This window comes from Nipponia nippon, unplaced genomic scaffold, assembly GCF_047370975.1.
Source record: "Nipponia nippon isolate SJK-2023a ecotype South Korea unplaced genomic scaffold, ASM4737097v1 scaffold_3, whole genome shotgun sequence".
Taxonomy (NCBI): Eukaryota; Metazoa; Chordata; class Aves; order Pelecaniformes; family Threskiornithidae; genus Nipponia; species Nipponia nippon.
This window is the reverse complement of record NW_028262347.1, coordinates 47,597,295-47,624,854: the sequence shown is the minus strand read 5'-3', so window position 1 is coordinate 47,624,854 and position 27,560 is coordinate 47,597,295. Positions and strand designations below refer to the sequence as shown.

Sequence of the window (27,560 nt, the reverse complement as noted above, 5' to 3'; positions counted from 1 at the left end):
TCCTCTCCTCTCCTCTCCTCTCCTCTCCTCTCCTCTCCTCTCCTCTCCTCTCCTCTCCTCTCCTCTCCTCTCCTCTCCTCTCCTCTCCTCTCCTCTCCTCTCCTCTCCTCTCCTCTCCTCTCCTCTCCTCTCCTCTCCTCTCCTCTCCTCTCCTCTCCTCTCTACCTGGAGCAGTGCACCCATCTCTGGGGTCCCCATCACAAGAAAGAGATGGACCTGTTAGAGTGGGTCTATGTATGTGTTTAAAGTTTGATGAAACTCAGCTGATATTGAAATTGAAATTACAGTTCTACTTTGATCTGCTTTCCAATGAAAATCCACATGGGTGAATTCCTTCTCCTATTCTTTTAAACATCTATCTCCATTATCAGATGAAATGTTTAGTTGGCCTTGACAAAAAAGCTAGTCATACGGAGATGAGTCATAGTTTTGCTTACTGTTTATAAAGATGCTCTGATGTTTGCATGAGCTCAGTGAAAACATTGTTTTGCGATGGTAGAATAAAGTATCTGAGAATATATAGAACAAATTATAGGAAAAAAAACTGTGCTACATTACTGCCTGTTGTTATACAGCTTGTAGTTCACATTTAGTGCCTAATGGCACAGAGCCACGAAGCACAATGCTTTTCTGTGATCAAGGGATCAAAATTCCCTTTTACCGCCCATAAGATATTACAGTGAAACGCAATTGCTGTGCCACAGTCAGGGAGCAATGATTAGCTTCTGGTCAACATTGCTGGCAGGTAAAAATGACTATAGGCATGAGAATTTCAAACTTTCATTATACCTTCTAAGCAGATGTCTTTTGAAAACTGTGCTGCCTAAGTACTATTGACCCTTCTTCTACTAAATATGGATTGTATGAGAAAAAGTTATTTTTGTCCTCCTTAATCCATTCCCAAATTTATGTTCATCGCTCATGTACACAAAAAGTCAACATAATTTTGTTCTACAAGCTCTGTAGGTCAAGGACTGTGTAAAAATTCTCAGTAAATCAATCCCACCAGTGGTGGCATTCCTTTTCTTGAATACGTATGGATTATAAAAAAAGAATGATAGGATAATTGAAAAGTAAAACAGTTGTTTTATTTTACTTGAACACAACTGACTCATACATTGAACTGGTTATACAGCATGTTCTTGATTTGCAATGATATTAATAATACAAGATCACATCTTATTGATGCTCTAAGACAACGTGTTTGCCTCAACATTTGTAAATATTATAATTTAAATAACAGGATTGAGTCTTATAGTTAACGTTGAATAAACAAAAAGGAATAATTTTTATGTCAGATTTTGAGGCTATGTAATCTTAGAAAATATTAGATATTAATTTATGATAGCAATATGATAACAATTACCAAGTATAAAAATTATTGTTTAACTGGGGTTCTACTTCATGGTATATATGTTTTACCAACAAAACATTAATTCCCTGATTTCTTGTTGACTTATGTAAGTGCAGATTTTGGCCACATAAGTTATATTTATCAGAATAATTTGAAATTTCAGAACTTTCAAGCATGGCTTTTTTTTCCAAAATTCACTCTAAAAGTAGACTTAAAAATACATGCATCAATAGAACAAAGACCCGTGCTGCAGTGTGTATTATAGGTCACAATTTTGTAAATCATTATGCTATGAGAAGTTCAAAGACAGCAGCAGCTAAGCTGAAAGACAGCGGTCTGATACATGTTTTAAATTACATTGGTAGGATTTTAACATTTGAAAAAGTAGACTATTTCACTGTTTGTTATAAAATACTTTCTTTGAAAAAGTGGCACTTTCATCCCTTCATCAATAAATACTGCAAATAATAATTCTGTTTGTTCAATAGCATTCCTGAAAAAATAGCATTTGAAATTTCTTAACAGAATTATTCCTGATATTTTCACTCCACTCAAATTCAGAACTTTGGCTCTACTTCAGGATTAATTGCTAGATCTAGTTCTCTATCTCTAGCTGCCAGAATTTTTACTTTTTCTAAAAGATGTTGGCCTGAGTTGCCATATTGCAGGGTGTTATGCATTTTAGATCCTTCCTTGCTTTAGATACTTGGCTGTACTACATTTCATAAAATATATCACTATCTTAAGAATTCCTCTCCAATACCAGTTGGAGAAGGCAATGTGGCACAATATGAGTGACAGTTTGGCTCTTAAATCCAGATTGGAGGTTACTTTCAAGAAATATGGAGCTGTGATAATAAATGAAAATGGAACAGGAATTAGATGTTTTCGTTTGGATTCATATATAAAGTAGGATGCATTATCATACTGGTCTCATTCTGGAAAAAACACTTTCCTCCAAAGAAAGCTACACTATCATGTAAAGTATGGTGTTGTTGAAGAGTGTAAAATTAAGAAAATATGAGGAGAGGAATAAAAATAACAATCTTCAAAATAAGAGACATTTCAAACAAGCTATAAAATTAATACAAATCTTGGGCCTGCTGATAAAACATTTGTACTCAAATCTGTCTATTCAACTTGGTGGGTCTGAGACCAGTCTTAAAAAGTCATGTTTATACAACACCAAATCCCATTTGTTTGTTATTGTCTTTGTTTAAATTTTTTTCAGTAAATTGTGGATCTGTAAACATTTACAGATGATGATTAGGTGTCAGTATAGATGAATATATATTAAAATATTTGGGGTTTTGAGGGGTTCTTTGTTTTATTTTTTTCTTTTAGTTGAGGATGCTAATGACATTTCCACAATTTCCCCAGTAAAGGAATACTTTATTCCTCCCCAGTTGAGGGTAAAGTATTAAATCTTGTAGACCAAAACCAGGCTTTGAACCAAAAAAAAAAAGGGTGTGTAACTGTTCACACAGTGAATGTTGTGCTTTTGACTGATTAATAAGTTGAGTTTAATATCTACAAGAAACTTAGACAATAAGTTTCAGGTAAATCTCTGAAGTTTTTACTTTTACTTGAACTGAGTTAGTGCTCTATAAGACAAAGGAGAAGGAATCAAAAATACTAATTATTTTTCAGGATTTATATAATTGTGAAGGGAAGATCATAATGAAATCAGGGTGCTGTGCTTCATCAGAGTTGTAAACTAATTTCAAAATCTGTTCCCTGGGTTTTGTTGCACATTGCCCTTTCTTTGGAAGTGAAAAAGATTTAACTTTCTGAAATGCATGGCTACTTCCAAGGAATTCTGAGTTAAGTCAGTACAGAGGCAGACATAGAACGCAAATAATGTTTATATGTTTAGGAGTAAGGTAAGCGGTAGAAGACTCCAAGTGTGTGTACTCAAAATTGTTGGAAAAATCATCTGATATTTTACCAATTCTGTATAGTTATGTAATAAATGCAATCATTGTGCATATTTTCTCGTATCTAGAGGTAGAATTCTGTGTGTAACCTTAACTTTGCTGTTTTCCTGACTTTTGTTGACCCTAATGTATTAACCCCAATGTATGGTTAATATTTTTCTATAGAGCAAATTAAAATGTGTCATAACAAATGACACAGAAAAAAAAAAGTATGTCCTTTCTTCATTGATTGACCTAAAAATAGAACTGTCTCTGTCATGTAGCCACAATATACTGTTAACTGGAACAGCAACAGATTTGGTGACTATTCATTGTATAAATAATTGCAGGGTGAAATTTCTTCGCTTTGTCTAGGCAGCAAAAGTCTTAGAATTCCCATTCTCAAAGTTCATTTCTTTGTGCAAGAATACAGGAGAGCAGAAACACAAGTAAAAAAAAGAAAACAATGAAAAAGGCCAACAATCATTCTGCAAAGCTAGAAAAAAATCTGGATGAGAATTTCTTTTACAAGTCTTAGAAATATTTTTCTTTCTTACCATCTGACTGTTCCTACATATGTAATAACAGTTGAATATTCCTAGCAGTGTTTGTATGTAAAATCCATGAAGACTGGAACTACGAAAATGTTTTAGCGCTATGAATAACACACAGTATCTCAAGCTTTTTTGACATGATCTTCAAAATAGGAATGATTACATTTAAGTTGCTGTCCTCTGCCGTATTTTTTAAGTTAATTCAACTCTGTGTTCATTTTTTCCTTTTTATTTTAAAGAAGAAAAAAGAATTGTTAGATATAAAATATAATTGGCATTTATCAACGAGTTCATCTTACACTGTAATTTTTACAAAAGTAATGTGCCAAACAGTAGTGCCACAGAGGAACTTTGTGGAATACAGATTTATACATAATTGGCAGTTAGACTGACACACTTCTTTCTCCCAGTATGATATGCAGTAAGTACCACCAGTAAAGGGTTTTTTTGTTTTGTTTTGTTGGGGTTTTTTTTAGCTAGATGTGTGAGAAAGAGACAGGAGAACAAGCTTTCTTTTCTTGTAAAGCCTCCCAACCTCAGAAACTCATTCTGTGTCATTAACAAATATAGGAGAAACCTTCAAGAAAAGAATTACGAACTGAAGCTAATGAAAAAACCTACTCGTTTAGGATGTTTTGCTCACAGCTTAGAAACTCTCTAGTTCATTCTCTGTTTTCATTGTACCTTGGCTTGTTTCAGATCCATTCCAAATAATCATATCTCCAAATAAATTTTGATTTTTCTGCCATTCTCACTCTAACCTCGTGACCTGTGGTAGCACTGCATGCTTTTCCAGGAAACTTTAAAGTACTCTGTATGTCAGAGTCTGAACCCCTAACACACATGCTTAGGTAATCCCATTTATACATGCATGCATACACATGGCTTATGTTCTCAAGCTTTGACATTTTTTCTGGCCTATCCATATACTCTTCTAGCCATATGATTTTCTAATAATATCAAATTTCTAACTCACATTGATCCTACCTCCTGCTGCCCTTCATTACATCCTGGGAGATCAGCATGCTCCTCTTAGAATACATTAGTCATTCATTACTAACGCCATAAAAGCCCTGAAGTCCTAGAAGAGAAGTCTTTCCTTTTACCTTTCTGTTCCCTCACTATTAATAGATAACTCCCAGCTGCTATTTCATTTTTCTTCTGTCATGAAAGCTGTAACTACATGATTAAAATGGTGTGCAGCTCTAAAACTACTATCAATTATACTAATTAAGGTCAAATAGAATGGAACAGCACTCTTTGTGGAAAACAATGTAGACAATGTAAACCTCTATTAATTTAAGGGCATCATATGTACATATGACAGTTTCTACAGACATTACTAATTATTTCTAGGTAGTCTCTTATAATCACATCTCAGACTTATTTTGCTCTTTTTCTTCTGAGAACAAAAAACACTGAGATGATGGTTTTTTCCTATTTTTTTTTTAAACTGTGTAGGTAGAAATGACCTCTTTTTATTAGAAAATTTATTTTCTTGGGTTTTGCTTCTGCTCAAAGAAAGTTCACTATGAATTTTCAACATTTGCCTTCCCTGCAGCTACACAGAGGCTAACAAGTAGAGGAGGACTTGACATAACTAAGAGAAACATGCTCTAGCTAGATCTAAAATCAAGTTTTACAATGGAAAATGAATATGTTTCTTCTCAGCAGCTGTCCCTCAGTGCTGTCTATCTGAAAGACACACTGTATGAAATGACATTTGTGTGAAAATAGCATATATATTCTATGAGAATTTTTGAAGGAAATGAATGTTCTGATTTCTGTTTTCAATCATGCACATTGTTTTCATTCTGAGTGAGAAAGAAGCTGAAATCTGGCTCAAGGAATTAAAAAAAAAAAAAAAGAAAAAACCAACAAACCACCAAACAACCCACCCTTAAATGTTTAAAATTATTTATTCAAAAAATGATGGCATTTTCATCTTTTTACTAAGCAATAACATCTTTCCTCATGTGCACTCATCTCTGAGTAAACAGTCATTCCACTTAACCAGTAAGGGTCTGCAAGGAAGATATTTTTCATTTTAAAGGATACTCAGAACTGGAACATGTTTCCTGTGTCGATATCAGCACTGTTCAGTCCTGACCATCATAATGTATTGCTGTTTTTCTGGGTTCTTGGGAGTGGAGTTCTTGAAGGCAGCTGAAAAATATTATTCTTCATGGAGAGTCAATAGGCCCAGAGAATATCATCCTTGAACATGTATGATCTTGATGAACATTTCTTTGAATGTGAACCATGGTCATTTCCAAGTCCAAAACAGTGTTTCACAGCAGAAAGGAAGAAAATACCATGTCGGAATCCTTTCTTTTTAAGCTTTTTGTCCTGGTTTCAGCTGGGATAGAGTTAATTTTCTTCCTAGTGGCTGGTATAGTGCTCTGTTTTGGATTTAGGATGAGAATAATGTTGATAACACACTGATGTTTTAGTTGTTGCTAAGGAGTGTTTGTACTAGTCAAGGACTTTTCAGCTTCCCATACTCTGCCAGCGAGGAGGTGCACAAGAAGCTGGGAGGGAGCATAGCCAGGACAGCTGACCCAGACTGGCCAAAGGGCTATTCTGTATCATATGATGTCATGCTCAGTATATAAACTGGGTGGAGTTGGCCAGCGGTCAGTGATTGCTGCTCAGGGCCAGGTGGGTGTTGGTCAGCAGGTGGTGAGTGGTTGCATCACTTGTTTTTCCTCGGGTTTGTTCCTCTCTCTTGCTCTTTTGTTATTTTCCTTTTCATTTTATTATTATTATTATTACTGTTGTTGTTATTATTTATTACATTTTATTTCAATTATTAAACTGTTCTTATCTCAACCCAATGAGTTTTCTTACTTTTGCTGTTCAGATTCTCTCCCCCATCCCACTGGGGTGGGGATTGTGAGCGAGCAGCTGTGTCGTGCTTGGTTGCTGACTGGAGTTAAACCACGACACTTTTGAAGCATAATCATTGCCATGTTATGAATGTCTCCAACTAGTGCTTCAAGGTGTTGAATAATGCATACAGAAGGGAATGAGGGTGAGGGGTTTGAAAGAACTGCTTGAGAGAAAAAGGAATCATAGGCAATGTCAATGATCCATTGTAACACATTCCAGGCAAGAGGCTCTGTAGTTAAATCATGCAGAATAGATAGGTGTTGTAATTAAAAATAGTTATTATTCCTCCTTGATTATGTTCTAAAGAACTTTTCTTAATGAACAGGATAATTTCATTAAAATATTTTTAATGATCAAAAATTTAGAAATGTTTTGTGCATATTTTTTATTTTTTATAAATGACCTCAAATTAACCTACAGGAACATTTCACTCATAAGAAATGTTTTGGTAAGCAGTGAAAGCTTTAAACTAAAATTTGACACAGCCTCGTTTAATCTGCAAAGACACAACTGAATTTAAACAAACAGAGCTGCACCAGTTTAAATCTGCTGGAAGTCCAGCAGACAAAAACTGACAGTTTTTTATTGATTATGTGTTCCTTATCACCTTGAGGCGAAGCTCAATAAAATAATTGGGAATTTTTCCACTAGTTCAATAGATTTAGGACCAGGCCTTTATTTGGTAGGGCTTCTTGCTAATTTCTTTTTCACAATACCCATTTATCATGTAGTATTTTCTGTTCTTTTCTAGTCAGGAGCTATCTAGGTAATGTAGTCTAAAAGTGACTTTATGAAAACGTATGATTTCAAAATGCAAATCGTAATCACAGTTTAGATTTCTGTCATGCCAGCAATGACATTTTCTACCAATTTCAGGAGGATATCTTACAAACACGGATTTCATGGCAACTGACAAAATGATTGGCAAGAGACCTTAGGGATAGACGTTGGCCAAAGGTCCCAAATGGCATCTCAGAGGTCTGAAATATGAATTAAGTAAACATTTCCACCAGCTCACAGAGTGGAGACTTAGTACCTACCTCCAATTTTCAGTGTATCCACAAAAGCCATTTTAAGTAATAAATTCAGTTTGTGTTAATAATTCTATACCAAATTAATACATAAAAAGGAAAAAAAAATCAGTCATGTCAATAAGGATACTTCCAAGTATTGTGAAAATTTTTTTTAAGACAAATCATTTATATCATCTTTGGAAGTTCATAAAAGTTGGACGGTTTTCATTGGTTTATGATTTTGTTTTTGTTTTCCCAGGGGGCTTCTGTTGGACTGTAACTAACAGTTGCACACAAATAAACTGGGGAAACTGTATAATGACAAAACTCTTTTGTATGCACAGTGATAATATAAAGTCTATTTAAAGGCTTCAGTTGGACTTAGGTGATTCATAGACTTTGTTCTTACCTTTTGCTACAGGGATGAATTACAGCCACACTGCAAATTTGATTGTGCACGGAGAGCACGTGGGAGGAAAGCTGTGTAGGTAGAGGATCAGGGTGCACCTTACTGAGACAAAACAGAAAAAAAAAAGTGACAAAAATACAAAGAAAATATAAAATGATTAAAAATTGCAAAGACGATGGGATGGGAAGGGGACACTGAAGGGGAAGAAACGCATAAGACAGCAAATTAATTGTTTAAAGTAATATGTTTCTTAGCAGGTTACTGTTTTAGACCTTCACTTAAACCAAGGAATGATGGCAAGGAAATTGTAATAAAGAATTCTCTCATTTAAATAAAAATGAAGATAAACTGGTTTAAGGAAACTGTTAATTTTATTGAGGGAGACAAAGCTGGGTTCAGCAATTCAGGACACAGAAAGCAAAATAGACATGAAGATTACTTTAAGTCAAAGAAAGATAACAAAGGCCATACAGGTTATTAATTTCAGAAAAGAAAAGATAAAATAGGATTCAGACTTTATTAATTTCATCCAAAGCAGATGAAATGGAATATATGGCTCATTAATTACAATAAGGAAACTAAGAATAGATAATATTTATTTAATTTTGTAACTTAAGGCAGAAAATAAAAAAAGTGACTAATTATTAACTGAAGCCATTATAAGGTTATATCATAAGGTAGACTTTAGAATCCACTTACGAATTTATTTAGATTAAAGCAAGTTAAGGAGGAAAACGTAAATCTACATTTTATTTTAGCAGTGTAGGGGAAAAAGCCTAGTAAATATGGAGTGGGAGAGTGTCTACATACAAAGTCAGCACAGTCAATGACCATACAGTGGTCTGTGTCCAGATTATTTTGAGCATCTCCTCAACTGTGTTGCTTAAATAGGAACAAAGTGTTTGTCACTGTGGCGTAACTAACAAAGGTAAGACATCATTTCCCTGAAGAGCAGAAAATGCACTTACCCAGCAATACATATGGGACTGTACAAAATTTTTTGTGTCTAAGAAAGATAGCTTTTTTTTGTTCATTTAAAACATATTTCATAAAACTAATTACAAGCAAGAGGAACACTATAGAAATAATGTTAAAATAGTGGATTATATCATTTGATAGAACCAAAGGAAGTGTTACAAATTTACAACTGCAGTGAGATATTGTGCTAATAGGTACTAATGTACAAAAATAACTTCTTGATGTGGCTTTCAGAAATAATCAACATGAGAGAAAAAACCTATGGCAAAGGTCTAGCATAGGATGCAACTCCTATGTTGTCATGTTGGTATTTGTCACAGACTTTCCTTCTGAGAATGTTGAACTTCAATTTTATGCAGTATGAATGAGCAAACACTCTGCTCTTGGTGTCAATGTCTGCTGCAGCAAATGAAAATATATATTAATGTTTCTTTCACAAAAATTAATTACAATCTCAGCCTCAAACACTCACAGTTGAAAAGTAAACATTATGGAGAAGTGCCACCTCAGAAAGCACATGTACTCTCACAATCCTACTCATGAAAACAGCTATATACTTTTTTTTTTTCCTCCCTTGGTATACCTTAGGTAATATCGAGACAATAAAACTTTTTATTGATTACTGTTCTTCCTGTGCTTCATGTACAAGTTCAAGATCTATATGCAATTTATGCTCACACTCTCTACAATTACAATGACTGGGATTATTTTAGTTCACAGTTTAGTTTTCAAGTATGTGTCAAAAATGAAAAGAAGTAAAACATACATTCTTTACAAAGGATTTTTTTTTTTTAAATTGCTTTTTAGTTAGGTGGCATATGGGATAGTAACACATCAAGTAACAGATCCAGACAATACAAAAATGTGTGCTAATGTTCACCTCCTTCATTTCCTCTGCCAGTCTGCCAAATGAAATGATTCATTCTATTAAGTTGACTAATAATATTACATTTTCAATAATTCAAAAAACAATGCTGAAGCTGTACTTTCCTAGTGCAAGTCCTTATAGGGACTATAGTTCACAGTCCCATTGTTTGTTAAGAGCTGGTTTCCCTGGCCTATTTTTCCAACAGTATAATATCGATATTGTTGAAGGATGGCCCATGTTTATGTTCCTTATTTTTAGAACATCAGACAAAATCTGGTGTCCCTACAAATAAGGTTAAGGCTTGCTTAGTTGAGGTTCATCACGTAATTACATTGTTTTATTCTGTGTTTGGAATGGATCATGAGTGGAAAACATGTATTGAGGTATATATTGTGGAGGGAATAAGATTTCTGCTCACAGTGTAAGGATGGACTAAAGGAGGTAAGTGCTTATTTTAGTAAGTAACGTCTAAGAAGCAAGTAATCCTGGGTAATATCAAAAATGTGCTATTTCATCTCAGTAAACAGGATTCAAATCAACTGCCAAAATATCCAGTGCTGCTTGAGATGATGGCCTACGGTATCGGAGACATCTGCACTGGGATGGTAGATAAGTCGTAAGATCAGTGGAGACCTCTGCCCTCTGGGCCTGGGTCAGGTGGATCTCAAATAGCAAGCATCACAGGCAGCTATATTCAAAAAGCTGATTTTTTCCCACTGGTCTGAAGAATCACTAAAGGAATTATTCGATGGTTTGAACATAGAAGTGTTCTGCTATCTGTGATGCTTTGGGTAACCTGCCTGGCCTGCAGACCTTGGACGAGGAGGGTGCAGGTCTCCTGTAACTCCTGTGTCTACCTGTCACTTCTCAGAAAGGAGACTTCAGCTACATTGACATGTTGATGTTTCCGATACCCTTGACCGTCTCAACTAACATTAAACAACTCCTCTATTTCGACAACTGTGTCTTTCCATAGATACCCAGTTTAAAGCAAGCTGAACTTATTTCTAGGCTCTGGTGATTGCATTGATTAGCTCTGCCTGGATTATAAAGTGAGATAAGATACCTAGCTCACACATAGATACTTGAATTTGTGAGTGTTAATCTAAAACTGAATCCCATATATAGCAAAACATTACCATTTTAAATCATCCAGATGGATTTAAACCAAGACAGATTTAATCTAATAGGCTAATTGAAAATTCCCCCCAAAATTCAGCTGACTCTTTATCTTGTGCAGAATGGTTTGACCAGCTTTAATTACTGCAACCATTCTAAAACCTAAGATGTTATCATTTTAATAGACTGTGCTTAATAAAGTAATGGTTAGTGTTGTATCTTGTATATAGTTTTCAATCTACATGAAACAGTGTATGTGCTTTACTGAATATTAATTCTAAAGAAGTTAACCCTTTAAGAGTACCAAAAAAATTGCATCTCAGTGTTATTCAAAATGTTATCTGTGCTGGCATTTTGTCATAGAGTCATAGAATCATAAAATGGTTCAAAGATCATCTAGTTAACCCCCCTGCTGTGGACAGGGACATCTTTCAATAGATCAGATTGATCAAAGCCCCATCCAACCTGACTTTGAACACTTCCAATGATGGGGCATCCATAATTTCTGTGGGCAACCTGTTCCAGTGTCTCACCACCCATTAAAGTTCCAGTGTCTCACTCACTATTAAAGAATTTCTTCCTTATATTCCATCTATATCTACTGTCTTTGAGTTTAAAATTATTACTCCCTGTTCTATCACTACTGATGTCCTCTGGAATTAATTTTATTGAAGAGTATTGAATACTTGTATTAATAATATTTTTTGTTATTGTCTTTTACCTACTACCTTTGGAAAGTGCACTTTTAAATATGCCTAACTGTATTTTATGACATACTATATGTATCATACACCATATGTAACTTTGTATATTAATATAAATATAACAGTAATTCATCATCATTTTATATCCATCTGTCCAGCCACTAGCAGAGACCTTTGACATCAAGCTGTCCTTTCCACTTTTCTGAGAATTCCTTTCCACAATGTCAGAACGAAGATAGTGTCTTCAAGACTAGAAGTCACTTAATAGCCTATCCTTCTCAAGGTGTTTGTCTTGTTTGTATTACTTCCTGAGCATTCAATAAACACTAAGATTACTACCTTGCCTAATATCTTTTTTTTCCATTTTTTTTTCCATAGCTTCTCTGTGTACTGTTTTAATAATGCAATGGCTGTATTAAATATTGCTATATATATTTTTGGAAGCAACCTTTTTGGGTAAATCAGCAAAACATAATGAAGTTTTCTGATGTGTATAAATAACATAAATGTAGCTATTTGTCAATTCAAATTTAGCTTAACATTTAACACATCAGAAAGGTTGTTTGGGCAGTCAGCACTGGCTTTTTAATAAGTCACCTCTGCCTTTTTAGTGTGACATGGTTTTGTACACTGTCATGCTAGCTGCAGAAACAAGCTCTTCATTTTATACTGGCTCAAAATGTCCTGATAAAACATCAAACACTGACATATTTATTCTGAATAATTTCCTCTTTTATGAACTTTCAACGGAACTGCTAAAAAAGTTGTCTTCTTAGGATGACAGAAACACGTTTAATCCCTGTGTGAATGAGGAAGGGTTGCACAGCTGTGTGGCCACTAATACGTCGTGTGGTACTTTTGACATGTAATGTATGTCCTTCACAAGCTGGCATTGATATCCAGCACCTTTAGCATCCCCTGTAAATTTGCACCTGGCACACCTAACTATGGAAAACTTGAGTTAAAGAGAAGGATGCTTGTATCATATTTTGTGGTGATCATGAGAGGTGTTTTCAAAGACCAATATTTCAGACTTGGACCTGCAAAAATTGTCTTTTGCTTACTGATTTGAATGTTTCTGGAGCTCTCTTCACTGCAGTAGTGTCTGAAAATGTTGCTCTAGGATGGTCAACTATCGTAAGGTCAAGATGTTGAAATGAGCATTTAGTATTGAAAAAACTATTTTCAGGTAGTCCTACTCATTCTTTTACCCCTATGATCCTTACTTTGGTCAAACTATATAACACAGCAATCAGCTTCCAGCAGTGCTTTTGATCTTACTGTTTGGGCTAAAGCTTATGCACAGAGGTAGCATTATCAAAATAGAAATTAGAAAAAAAAGCTGTGAAGTTCATATTTTTTAATTTAGGATATGTTTTGACTCCTGTGTGTGAAGTGATTATGAGACTTTTCTCGTATATTTGTATTTACCGAATTGCATTTTAACTTTTAAACTTTAAATGGCTTATATAGGAGTCAATAAAGAAGTCATTTATTAGTCAAAACACAATTGACTAATAAATAAAGAACTTCCAAAGCAATTATGGAAGCTAGGTGCTAAAGGGATGATTTGCAAAAGTATAAAAAAAATGTTTGTTACCTGTTTTATGCAGAAACTTTGTGTGACTATGTTCTTATCATTTTTGTATTAGAAATTTTTTCCCTGAGATCCAATAATGGAAGTTCTTCAGAGCTTGTGTATGAATATCATCCAGCTCTGAAATCAGAACCTGTAAAATGATTATTTGAAGGTTCCAGTTATTGAAAAATTGTAGCCATTCAAAATGGAGATGCTTGTGAGCAGAACTTTTTAGCTAAAGCAGTAACATGGTCATCGGAGAAGTGGAAGTTATTTCCGTATTTCCGTTGTCTTCATCTTCTTTTTTAACCTTTCCAGATGATGTCTATGTCATGCTCAAATGAAGGTCAGTCAGCTGACACTGTTCCTGATTTGCAACAGCAGTTCAAACAGGGTCTGTTTTGATCAAACCTGGCATTGCTCTTAACTGAGCATACAGAACAGGCAGTCTGCTTGCTCTCTGTGGTAGGTCTGAAGCCCAATGAATACACCTTCATGGTTCCACCCTTTCCTGTAAGAAGATTGTGGTGCATTCACAGCTAGCTCAGCAATCTCTGAACTTAGGTAGTACGAAAGCTAAGTCTTAGATATGCGCAACTTAGAGCTGAAGTAACTTGTGAAAAAGTGATTTAGCCTCCTAAACTATGTAGACTTTTTTGAAAAGTTTATCTTAATTTTAAACTTTATCTGAAAAAACTTATCTTCAGTGTTGCAAAAAAGTTAATCTTCATATGTATTTTTTATTGCAAATGTTGCAAATTCTCAGTCCAGGTGGCTTTACTGCAGCATTCTAATCCATATAAAATTGCCTATTTTTAAAAAAAGTATATTAAAATAGACCCTCACATGGTAGACTGGAATACAACAGTCAACTTATAGGTTAGGAAACCCTGACATAGAACCCTCCCCCCCCACACACACATAGAGAAAACTTGAAACCCTTTTCTCCTGACACAGTTTTCACAGCTTAGTTCATGGAATGGAAATGTAGCTTCATGACATTAATGTATTTTGACATTCTCTGATGAAAGACCAGCACTTCTGTTATGACAATTCTCCAACAAGACCAGTGGTGTGCTGTTACAGTGTGGCTATATGAACAAGTCACTGTGGGATTGCAATTTGTAGTGAATCATCTGCTCTGAGATAACTGACTGAATTCAGGCTCATGTCATGCATTGGGCAACTTGCCCTATCTTCACAGAAGTCAAACTACCTCAGATTATCCTTACTGTTCTATCATATCAGCTTTTTTCTTTAGACCCTTTTTATCTGCTTCTCTTCTGCTGCAGATCTCAACTTAGTCAATGCTCATGTGACCTAGGTTACCAACCATACTCTTGTCCTCTGGAATTTCACATCCCCAACTTCTGCTTTTCATTACGTAAAATGTTGTGAGAGCAGGTATGCGCCCCTAAGCCGTGAATCACTGCCTTGCTGACATGCTAACAAGTTACTGCCCATTAGCTGATCCATTATAACCATTCACATATGCACTCCTGCCCACAATACTTAAGAAACAGTTTATCTCTTTTTCATGAAGATTTAAGTCACATCAATCTATTTTTCATTTACTACAGTCTACAAGCTCTCGTCCACTGATTTATAATGATGTGTGTGAAGGGTCTTGGTCAGTGGTAAATTTTAGGTAACTCAGAGTTGCTTACCTGTCTCTGAGGGATCAAAGATTCCACTTCAGAAGTGGTATCAAAGATGCATACAGACAGTTACCCTGGGCCAAATAATTGCCTTTGAAATTGCCATCCCATGGGCAACTTATTTCCATGTTAAATTATGCATTATTTTATTAAAGCTTTATTTTAATGTACTAGGTTTCATTGACAAAGAAAATGCTTTCACATTTTAGATACCTTTGGCCCAAATCTGAAATTAAGACTCTTGCTAATCATTTCATCTGCAAATGATCCCCTTGAAAAGAGCTAGAGCCTGTTACTTAGGTTTCTTTGTACTTTATTAATTTTACAAGGCACAAACAGTTCTTCATTATATGTGGTTGATCCCTACATTTAAACATCTCAGCATTTTTTACCTTAGAAATAAAGATGTCTATTAGATTTTAGTAACATAAATGAGCATTCTTGGTGAGTTTAGGTGTTAAACAAAATAAAAGATCCAATTATCTATAGAGGAAACCTATTAACCTAAGTTTACCTTTAGGCATATAAGCATTTCCTTTACTGTCAGTAGAACTTTTTATACTCTTTAAATTGAATCTGTTAAAGGTTATGCTAGGTTTGATGGTCTAGAAATTGAAGCATGGGAAACATATGGATCTGAATGGAGATTTCTTTTGAAACTTTAAAAATAAAGTTTTTGTGCAGTTAAAAATTCTTCTTATGATCTGCCAACACTTCAGCAAAAATTTGGCAAATTTTACCTCAACATAGTCGTTAATTAATGCTTAACTATTGGGATTGTTTGGGGATTTTTTTTTTTTTAATTCTTCATGAGGTAGAAAAGCATATCTGCTCTAAAATGAAAAAAATGACCATGTTATGAATTTCAGGTTGAAAATTGCAAGTAGTGACCATGAAAAGAGAGCTGCCATCTTGTGGATAAAAACGTCCTAAGAGCAGGTGGCTCATGTTGAAAGAATGAAGAAGAAAAAAATGTTTATAATAGTTAACAGCTCTACCTGACTTGGCATTCAGCTCATATACAGGATTATGAGAGCTGAAGTTTTGAGCTCGCACATTCAATCTCTAAAACCTCTTATCACCTGACTGAGTTCTAATTTCCCCCAAAATCTTTAGACCTAGCCCTTCCAATATTAATAATGTATAGGTTAAGCAACACTGAAGAACTGCTTGTGTTTTTCAATTAGTGTCTGGTGCAGAGCTATGTTTTGTAATATAAATAATTGGTTTAACCATTAAATTGATGTGACAGAAATAATTGTCAAGCAATTAAATGCAGTAATGATTTCAGCTCATGGGAAATATATACTAATATACCTGAGTTTCATTTTGCTTGAGAACTAAGATATCCACTCTTGTTAGATTCTTCAGCATTATTTGTATATCTATTAATATTATGTTATAGAAAGAAATGATACAGTTAGCTACTGAAAATCATCCGTCACTTCTCTTTCATTCTTCTGTTCTTTACTTCTTTCCTTTTCCATGTGATTTGTATTTGAAACTATGATGCCAAAAAATATCACCAGCAACAGTACCCCCATTGTCTGTGCCAGGCGTGAGAGTTAACAAGCTAGTCTCTTCAGATAAACAACTCATGGCACAATGATAAGAATATACGAATTGTGTGTTCCTGGATTTCACACACAGTCACGCACACCCTTCTTTGAGCTCTTGTAACCTATTCTATACGTTTATTTTATTTAAATGATTTTTCATTTAAAGAAATGGCCTTATGACTTTTTTCTGTTGAATTGGCTTGCTACTACTGCATATGTAAAAGGTATGATTTAAATCCTACCATATTTTTTTCTATTTTTAATATAAATAGTGCTAAGTTCAAACTGGTTATAACCTGTGTGTGACAGCATGCTGAAGTGTGAAAAATGTTGTGTGTCTTGATCAGGATCACGGAACTGCTCTGTTATCTACAGCTGTTACTTTGCTCAGCCTGAATCTCCAAAGCTACCTGTGTTTTTAAAGACACTGGTGATTGATAGATAATTTTTGCTCTTCAAACAAAGAGCATGTACAAATGGATAATTTATCACTAATATTCATAACTCAGTCATTCAATTTCAAAACATGCATTTATCATATTTTACTGCAGAAACAAGACTTTTTTTTTCTAAAGAAAACATGTCAAAATTTACGGGCCATTTACTAAGAAGTATTCTCCAGTAAAATTCCAAACTAGCATTTGTGCTACCCATTCTAAGTAAATTTTCTAGTAATATAAGTTACTGCTTAGTTCATAAAGCATAAGCTCTGTATTATCACTGTAGATAACACACTTTATGAATGCTGAAGACTTTGTAAGACTATGGCACTCTACCATTAAAGACTATCTAGCAGGTCATTTGTGAGTGATATGCTCTGTTAAGGAAGAAAGTGTAGTCTATGTAAGAATAAAAAATGTATAGAACTTTAATTCATCATGGTAAGATTAACTAGATATGGGAAATCAGTGTATTTTTCAGGACAAACCAACCCACGTAATCAAATTTTGTCAACAATATGTCTGTTTAGTCTAGACTATAGCACTAAATTTTCAGGAGAATATAACTTGAATTGTTATGATACTTGTTATGATACATCTAAGCATATCTTATCAATAATTCTTTTACTCATGACTCATATCTTCTTAATAATTACTATGCCTTACCTTTATCATTAAGCATACAAAAGCAAAGCTGACATTCCCATTGTCCAAATTCATCTTTTCTGATCTGTAATTCAGTTTTGTCACTTTGCATGGCAATGAATCTTTCTTTATAAACATTTCCATCTGAACTCCCATGTTTTCTCAGCAGAAATAAATGAAGAGAGGCTTTCATTTTGGCCTAAAGTGTGTTTTGACTAATAGGTTAGCCTCCAGATCCCCACACAGAACTGCTGTTTATTAAGTCCCCAAAATTTAATCTCCTGAGTCTCTATAACTTTATGAAAGAACCACAAGGAAATGGCAGAGCTGTTTATCAAGTTTATTCTAGAAATCTTGTGTTTCACGTCTTATATATTAAGCTAAACCGTGTCTGATTATATTTCATTTTTCCTGTTTGTTTGGCTTGCTGTGGTTGGTTCTTTGGTTTTGCTTTTTCCCCCAGAGAACAAACTGAGTAAGACAATTTTTAAAAAGAATACCTTTTTTTGTCATGAGGGATAGCAGACCATAAATAAACTAGGGTAGTATATAATTTACTGTAAATAAATACTGAATCAGGTTCCTATCTACTGAAAGAAAAAATTAATTTCCATAGATGAAAAAAAAAGTTGGTGTAGAACAAAAGACACAAATACAACATGTGCTAGATAAGATTTTTTGCATTTTTCCATAGAGCAATAGGACTTTTTATCACTGAAATGTGAGAGATCAAAATACTCATTTATGGAAAAAGCAATTCTTTAATCACTGATTTGCACTCATTTAAAAGTTCACATGATTTATGTTATTGCCTGTAATACAGCAAAATACTTAGTGTCACTATATTTAGGACATCATACATTTGGCAGTGTGTTTCATGCCTAATTTACTACAGAATGTCTGGGCTGCGACTTAGCATTCGAAGAATAAGTGTGCATGTATACTGGTGCATCTCTTTACTTTTGCTGTTAGTTTTAAATACTTAAAAAGACACAATAATCAACCTGACATTGCAACAGTGCAACATTCTTGAATTTACACCCTTTTTCCTGTGTGTACCTTTATTAATCTCATGGCTTGAGAGGAGGCGATGCAAAATCATTTAAAAAGCGAGTTCTCCAGGTGCTGCATGCATTAACCTTTCCCTTAATACCTCTTCTGTACAATATTTTGGTGATTACTGTCATTTACTAAACAGATTATGAAAATGCAGTTACCTGAGAGTCTTGTTTAATAATTTAGGCAAATTAGTTTTTAGAGTTTTTTTAATTGCTACATTCAATGGCTAAGCAACAAGCACCTGCCACTCCTGGTCCCCAAAGCAGGATCGTCTTGTACAGTCTCATTTTCCCCAAGAAGAAAAAAAGAAGGGGGGGGGCGGTGGGAAGAAGGGGAAAAAAAGAAAGGTGAAAAAAAAAAAAAGAAAGGGGGGAAAAAAAGACCCCAACTGTGTGTCTATGCCATGATTAGAGAGACACATTTCAATTCGTGGCTGGCAGTTTAGGGTTAAGGTATGATTCCAGGTGAGGGAAGCCAATGAGAGTACGCCCGGTTGATGGGTCTGACATCATCCTGCACGGGAGCACCCAGCCCGGCCGGGGCAGCTCCCAGCCGCCGCACCAGTGCCGCCGTGATGGATGTTCACAGCTCTTCCCTGAGAGCCAATTATCTCGCTTTTGTGTGAGGCCCAAGGATCGCTCACGCTGCCTGCTCGCACACAGCACTGCTGGATCGAGCTGAAGCAATTGTTTTCCCTGTGTCTGGTAAGAGTCTGGTCTGGTTTATCTTCTCTTTCCGAATAAAGGTGATGAGCCTAACCTGTGAGGGGAATTGCTTTCATAGTTCAGAGGCTTGTACGGCTATAATATGTAAAGAGTAGCTTTTACTGGCAAAAAGAAGATCCTTTAGAAAGGGAATGTTTTAAAGGAAAAACAAGTCTGTGTCTGGCAAACTCTACTTTACAATATGGAAATAAATAGCCTGCATGTTTATGCTGTTCCTCAGGTGAACTAAAGAGTTATTAGGCTGACAAGACCATTGCACAGAACAATAACTTAATACTTGTATTTTTCCTTTCTTTTCCTTTAGCACCTGTATTTTTCCTTTGAAATCTAGCTTTTTCTGATGAACAAAGAAATAGGGAGATTTAAGAAATGGGAATTTAATGTTGTACCAACTTTAAAAAACGTTCTGGAATACTTTTGCAGATAAAAGTCAAAAACCGTGAAGATTAATACCAAGATGTTCAAGTTTTCAGTGCTGGAATTAGTTATAGTTACTTTGTTCTGCTAATTTCTACAATTTAAAGTGATAAGAAACTGAGTCAAAGATGAAAAGTGTTCAATGTACAATATGCTGGTAGCAAACCATCCAACATAGGTTTTTTGTTTGTTTTTTCCCCTTTACATTCTGAAGCTCATATTAAAAATTGTCTCATTCTGTAGCTATATGTATGAGTGTATACATAGAGGCTGAAGAAGAAGTGTTTATATCTTTTACAATGTTAGCAGTTTTGTGGTTTGCAGAGAGGGAGGAGGGAGAGGGGAAGGATTCTGTCTGCGTAACTTCCAAATTTTGCAACAGAATAAGTACATTTAAAGCTTCTGAACCTACATGGATTTGAGAGATTAGAAGTGACACTGACATTGACAAATCAGATGCAATAAAGGATTTAATTGACTGAAGGAGATCAGGGACTACTGTATGAAGAATCCAATAACCAGTTTAACTAGTCAAGTAGTGTACCTAATAGGAAATAATAAATAGCAGGCTCCAGTTAATTTAAAAGCTTGATGGCATTTATTTTGTAGTGATTAGAATTCACTAAATACCTAGGCCACTTAAGAACTCTACATTTAATTCAGTAATCCATGATTACATAGTACAAAGTTTTAAATAATGACATATGCAGTGAGTATTACGAGTGCTTGTAAAATTGAGATATATTGTCATTCAATATATCTATGACTAGGTCTGCTCTAATCACTATCAGAAGGACAATAGTTATTTTCAGCTCAAACACCACTTAAGACAGAGGGTTTCTCAGTTGTATTATACTTTTGTACTTTTTACTAGTCCAGTCCTGTCTATGCAGCTCCTGGTATTTACCATTGTTAATTCAGCTCTGGATAATAATGTGCCCAAACAATCCCAAGCTTCTATTAAATGCCATATCTATAACATGAATGGGGTTAGAACAACATGTTTTTGTTAAGGTGAAACCTTCATTATGGTTTGTTGCGTTTTTGCTAGCTAAAGGCAGATATTCCAGTTCAAAGGTGAGATGACCATGGCCTATAAGGGTGAGGAGTATTAGACATTTTAGTACTTTACCCTTCTTGCTTAGATCATTATCAAACTTAACTAAAAATTATCTTATGCCAGCCTTGCAGCTATGCCTTTAAATTATGATATTTTTAAAAATTAAAAGGTAAAAGTATTTGAACCTCTCCCTCAGTTTTACATATCTACACATTGCGTAGGTCCATGTCATTTATCAGTGCTTCATTACTAGGCTTCGTGTCAGATCTCACAATATTTCTGTTTCTACTCAGTTTAGCCAAAATTCACATGTAAACAAATTAACCGTTATTTCTGCTGAAATACAGGATGATGGCTGTAACATAGAATTAATGCTGATTTGCTACACACTCACAATGTTCTGATGCAAAGCATTGAAAGACTGTTTTTAATATATGAGTCCTTTTAAGTACTAATGTACATTGCTTTATTAGATAGTAATCATGGACCTAGGCAAGCCAAGGAAACTTAGTGTTATGATAAGAAATTGATTGTTATCTGTTTGGATTATGGGAAATGAGACTTTAGTTTAATCTTTTGAAAGGAAGAGAAATAATTTCTGGAGGACCATCTTACGGGAAAAATATGGGTGGGTTTTTTGCTTACTTTCAATCAGAAACTAAGTTTAGCTTAAAAAATTGAAGAAAACCATATTTCTTGGATAAAAATAGTGTTTCAACCTCTGTTTTTTCTTTAAAATAATAAAGATAACTATGACGATAATGCTAGCACAGCGACTACATAACAGATTGACCACTGGTCTGGGAAAGAGTCCTTCTTGTCCTGTGCTTGAATGACAGTTTATGTCCACAGAGCATACTCAGTGAAGTGCATATTCCATCAATGGCCCACTGTATTAAATGAAGAATTAGAATTAGGTTGCTTGATTGTAAGAACAGGTCATTTTGTTTGTCTGATTTTCTATGAATGAGTCAACTCATACATTTTCACAATGACATCAGGTAAAAACCCCTACAATGAAGATTTGAGTCATTCCTCCTACACAAGATACTCACTTCTCTTGTCAGATGATTATGAGCGAAGTGACAAAATGGGATTTTTTTCTGATAAAAATTCAATGCTTTTAATATTTCTTAAAGAAAATAAAGGTGTCAGCTAAGCAGAAATACGGTAATTACATTGATTGCTGAAAAAAGTATCTATATCATCAGTAGTAAAAACATGAACTAAAAGTAATTCTTCCTCTCTAACTGGCAAAGGAAAATTATCCCTAGAAAATACAAATTAAAGGAGGATTGTGACAGCACATTTTCTTCTGTATCCAGTTTACAATAAGTACAGAAGACAGAGGAGTTCCTTCATACTCCAAGCTTTGGTCCAAGGGTCAGGGTTTTGGTTTATCTAGGATAGATTACAAGGAGGCTTTTCTAGGAACTTCCAAATTATAAAAACAGCCACAAAGTCTTGTGCTGCAACCATCCTCCTTGTCCATCACTGAGGTTCTTTATGTGTAAGGGTGCCAGAGAAGGAGACTTGAGAGTTTATTCTGTTCCCCTTATCTTTTCTTTCCTTATATTCCATTACCTGAGCCAAAAAAAAATCCTTTTTACCTATATAATTATGAGGAGATTTTTTTTTTTTTTTTTTTTAAATTTCTCTGTTAGTAAAGTCAAAATGAAAGAGATTACAAAGAGTATTTTTAGTGTGGGAGATGAGATGCAGCTCTGTATCCATCCCTCCAAGTCATTGTTTTCCTTTGGAAAGAAATCCAGACGTACACATGGAGAGCACACCTTGGATGTCCTCCAATAGGAGACCTGTCTGGATGATTAGAGGACCAGAAATGTAGATCACACATCTGTCACACAGTACAGACACTGACAACTTTTTTGTTTTCTGTTTTGTTTTCTGTTTTGTTTTGAGTCTTAAATGAAGTCCAATGGATGCCCTGATACATGATAAAGATTGTACTAAAAGAAGATCATGGTCAAGGACTTACAACTCAGATTTTTAAGGTAGTTTTGCAACCTCAGTTTAGATCTTTTGCCTACATATAGCATGGTGCTTTTTGTTTCCGTAATTGTATATTTCCACATAGGAGTGTGACACTGTGAGTGCATAGAGTCAATCCTATGTGGTTTAGTGAGGGTGATATTAATTTTAGCTAATTTCAGTCAGGAAGGTTCCCACCAGAAACATAAATAATAAATAAACAAACAATTATACGCATTATTTGCTGCATGTTGGAGTCACAGTTACTTCTTTCTGCAATAAATGGACTCTGGACTTCATTTCTGCAGTGGCAGGGGTGTTGACCAGAGCACTTGGCCCAAGACTTTGAGGTTCCACAAGTATTTGCTGGCAGTCGGGAAATGTAAAGGTTTGCAAAACATAGATCCATGGCTGGCTATAGAGGGAAGCATGCTCCATCTTTTACATTCATTCAAGCATTATCTCCCATGCTTAAAACTCCTCTTATTCCTATCCCTGACTATTTGTTTACCTGCTTTCAGAATCATTGGAGACTCTAGCTATTGCTCATATATGCTGCTTATTTTCAAAGTATTACAACTTGACTAAATTTGATTGGATTTTTTCTTCCTAAAAGACAGAGATAGCATACACATTGTTTCTTCTGCCAGTCTTCAATCCCCTGCACTAACATTAGGGACTCCTCAGACATTCAAAGTATCGAGCATGGACAAAGAAATGTCACTTGTCTAGTCTCATTCTTTGTCAACAGCATCAGGTGTCTAGTATCTATAATTTCAGAACAAATGGTCAGTGTCCATGATGGTAAACAGGAATTTTTAAACAGGGGCATTGGGCTGTCAGCCTATCCTTCCAGTTGTCAGTCCATCCTTTTGGATCAGCTTCTATGCAGGAGTTCCTAAGCAATCTTCTGAGTAGTATGATAGTTTACTCTGCCCCTTTGCATAAAACAGCCCAGAGGATTTAATCCAGCAAATCCTTCATCAGGCCCATGATTTTGGTTGAAATAGTTTGTTGCAGTTTAAAAATACAGACACATAAGACAGTAAGAATGTATCAAAGTTGTGCTATTCCTTATAAATGCAGACATGAAGCTTGAAATTGCTGGGTACAACGTATTGATGTTTTTCTTACTAACTATCAGAATCAATCTCTTCATAAATTTTGGATTTTAGGATCTTGACGTTCTTGGAGTGTTACCTAATTGAGAAGTGAATGATTATAAGGGATAAACAGAAGGCGGAAGTGTACTTTCAACAGAGAAAAGCTAGAAAATAATGTGAAAATACTTCTCTTCCTCTATTCCCTGGCTTATAAATTTAACGATTAAATAAAATATTGTGGTCAGATTTTCAAAGAGTAAGAAGACTTACTACTTCCTGAATGAAACATAATCTAAATAGTCTATTACAATCTATTATAGAATAATATTACATTATCACTTGCAAATGGGAAGTATGGCTTTCATAGTTGCCAAGTTGTACTTATCCACATCAGATGGTCCCCATTAATTTTTAACAATCGTCCTGTCACCAAACCAGTGAGCTGTAGAAAATACTGTGGAGGTGTCACGTTCCTTGATGGCTGCAGTTAATGCTGCTGCCCTCCTGAATCAGCATGAAATGTAGACACTTTTATGACTGAATCTGCAATCTGGGATTTGATCATGCTATTTATAGTATTGCTAATGGTCTGTAGCACTGACAAGGGGTGTGTTGAAGTCATTCTCTCAGTTACCCTTGTTTTCAGTTGTAAAGGCAGAACAGACATCTGGATCCTACATATCAGTAACTAGACAGAAAATAACAGCACAAAGAGGTCATGACTTTCACTGGTGAAAGATTTTAATGGGTTTGATTTTCTTTTTTTATGTCTGTGGATTTTTTTACCAATATTCTTCCTGAGAAAAGGGGGCAAAATTTTTTTATCTGGTTTCTAGAAAGTCAATTGCAGTCACATGGCAAAACAAAAGGAGGCTTAGTCACATCTCAAGGAAGTAAAGTTGAACCAAAAAGGAAACAGCTGTACATCAGTTTTAAACAATGGAATTCAAGTTACCATGTGTTACTATATTAGCAAAATGCAATTTTCAATTTTTATCAAAATATTTTGGAAACACTGCCTCAGTCCCGAGAAGGAATGGTTTACTTCAAAGTCCTCATTTTGCTTCCAAACCCAGTAGTATCTTGTTTGTTCTAATTTTTGAACCTAAAAAAGATTATGTAATTTGAAAAACAATATTTGGGAAAAATTCTTCTCAAGTTAATAACATTAGACTACTTAGAAGATTCCCTGATTTTTCTCCCTCTCTGAAAGCATATCTGAATCTTACCATGCCCAATATCCCCCAAATTATCAAGAAGTCTATTTAATGCCCCTGTCCTCGTGATTGCTGCTGTAACCAATGTGTAAAGAACAGTAGAAATTATAGCATCTTGCTTCATTATTTCATCTTATAATTCTCACAGAACCGTGGGGGGAAAAAAACAACAGCAACAGCTACGTATATTAACGATCCCTGGAAACAGTGCTTGATTTCCTATGGGTTTATGTCCCTTAATTAATTATCTTTTTCAGTGATTTATACTAAGATTTCTTGTTATCTCTCCATATGCTTGTAAAATTAAGCCAATCTTTTCCCTGCAGGACTAACAAGTACTGGCTTGTGCCAACTGGTTAGAAAGAAGTACCTTCACTAGCATACCAGAGAGCTGTGTTTTCTCACTGCCTCTCCTTTCAGCTTCCTCCAACACATACTACAGGGAGTAAGGGGTGGGTTATTCTGTTCTGCTCTAATTGGCACTAGAGAATTGTCCCCAAGTTGCCCAACTTTGGTGTCTACTACTACATTCAGAAGTTATTAGGTGGGGATGAAGAGCAAGCCTATTTTCTCAAGAAAACAACCAGTGGGATTGTGTTTAAATGTATGGACACTAGAACTGTATCACTAGAGCTCTGAGAACTTTCATCAGCTGAGGATATCACTGGAGAATGGATCTGTCCCCTTTCATGGGGGTGCTGGGAAGGAGCTGGGAATCTGCAGTTTTTAGAACAGCAGTATAGAATGAAGCACAGAGGTGATATGTTTCACGGACACTGTGTTATGAGGACACAGTCTGTAAAATATTTCCAGAAACACATTAAGCATTTAATTTGCAATTATAGCTCTGATATATCTTATGAAATTTTACAGTTAGTTTTTCCTATGTACTAATTTACCTTACATGATACGATTTAGTAAGACATTGAAGTATCCTCTCTACCAAATAATTTTCTATGGGTACTCAGAAGAAATAGTAATTCATTGAAGTCTTTCCAGAACAGGTGAAAATTCTGAAGGCTGTAGTTCTCTAAACAGATTAAATTCTTTGTTTGGTTTAACCAAAAATTTCTAAAAGGTAAATGTTTCATTCCCAGTTGGGTAATTGTTTCTCCCTGGTCTCTGTGAGAGACCTTTAGGTTGCTTCTAAATGAGAAGTAGACAAGAGAGTAAGCAGACCCAAATCCTCTGTGGGCTTGTTAACTTCCCTCCTGTGACAGAGAGAGGAGGTATCAGTTTGTTGCACGTTTGCAGTGAATTCCCTCCTGGGCCTTGCAATGTTTCACATTGGTGCTGCAGTAGGCTCTCAGAGTTCCAGGAGAGCTACACTAAAAGAAATGGTTAGACTGACTTTGCTAGGAGTTTCAGAAATTCAAGAATCACAAAGGACTGTGACAGACAATTATAATATCATTGATATGGATAACCATACTTAATCATACAGATAATAGGAGATAGTTGACTAGGTCCCACCTGCTCCATGCCTCCAGATGCACCCAGAGACTAAAAATCTCTGTGTTTGCACTAGAATCACACTTTCTTTCAGGACAGCCTTACTCATTTTCAGTTATTTGGTTGCATTAGCAAGCCTACTTTTCACATGGCTTTTAATTAAGCATTCCATTTCCAAGACAGGATTGATCCTTTTTTTTTTTTTTTTTTTTTTTGTCAGATATACTATGCTCTACAGTATGTTCCAGAGACCATACTGCATTTGAGGTAAAAGCTTTTAAGCAGCTCCATTCCTGTATTAAACAAGATGACAGGAATCTTGAAATTAAATTGTATATTAAACATTTGGGTTCTAGGCAATCCTTCGTTTGAAGGGGTTGAAACCTATGTTGTTGTCTTTATAGGATCATATCGCTAACACTGACCAGCAGACACAGGGGGAGACAGGGCTCTTCCCACCCAGCCAGTTGAATCTGGGACACTGTGCAACCACAGGGATACAGGAATATAGGCATACTGGCTACATAGGAAATCAAGTAGCATTGTAGCTTTGTAGTACTCTGATGAATGACAAATGCTGGATTATTTTTGAATTTTATTCAGTGACTGTTTAATACAAAATATACAGAGAATTCAGAGAGTTGGCTACAGGGGGAAGGGGCAATTATGTTTGAAAGAACGTACCGCAGAGCAGATGCATTCCCTGGTGCACACCATAGGCTTTGTGTGTGCGTCATGACCATGTTCTCTTTTCACTTTGGGATGAGAACCCCAGGCCTCTGCGTCCCCTGTTCCCCTCTGAAAGAAAGACCAGGTGCCACTGTGCACTCCAATAGCTATCCTGATC

General features: G+C 35.4%; 1 protein-coding gene across 5 annotated transcripts in view; it reads left to right on the top strand.

Annotated features, from left to right (window-relative positions):
• MGAT4C (MGAT4 family member C) overlaps nt 1-27,560 on the top strand; it is a 452,908-nt gene that overhangs the window by 272,390 nt on the left and 152,958 nt on the right. Inside the window, exon 1 of one of the 5 annotated variants that reach the window (XM_087766037.1) lies at nt 19,328-19,451. The exons of the other annotated variants lie outside the window; for them this stretch is intronic. The gene's annotated coding sequence lies outside the window, so the exon portion shown is untranslated. Of the gene's footprint in view, nt 1-19,327; nt 19,452-27,560 lie in introns of those variants that run through there. 5 annotated transcript variants of the gene reach the window in all.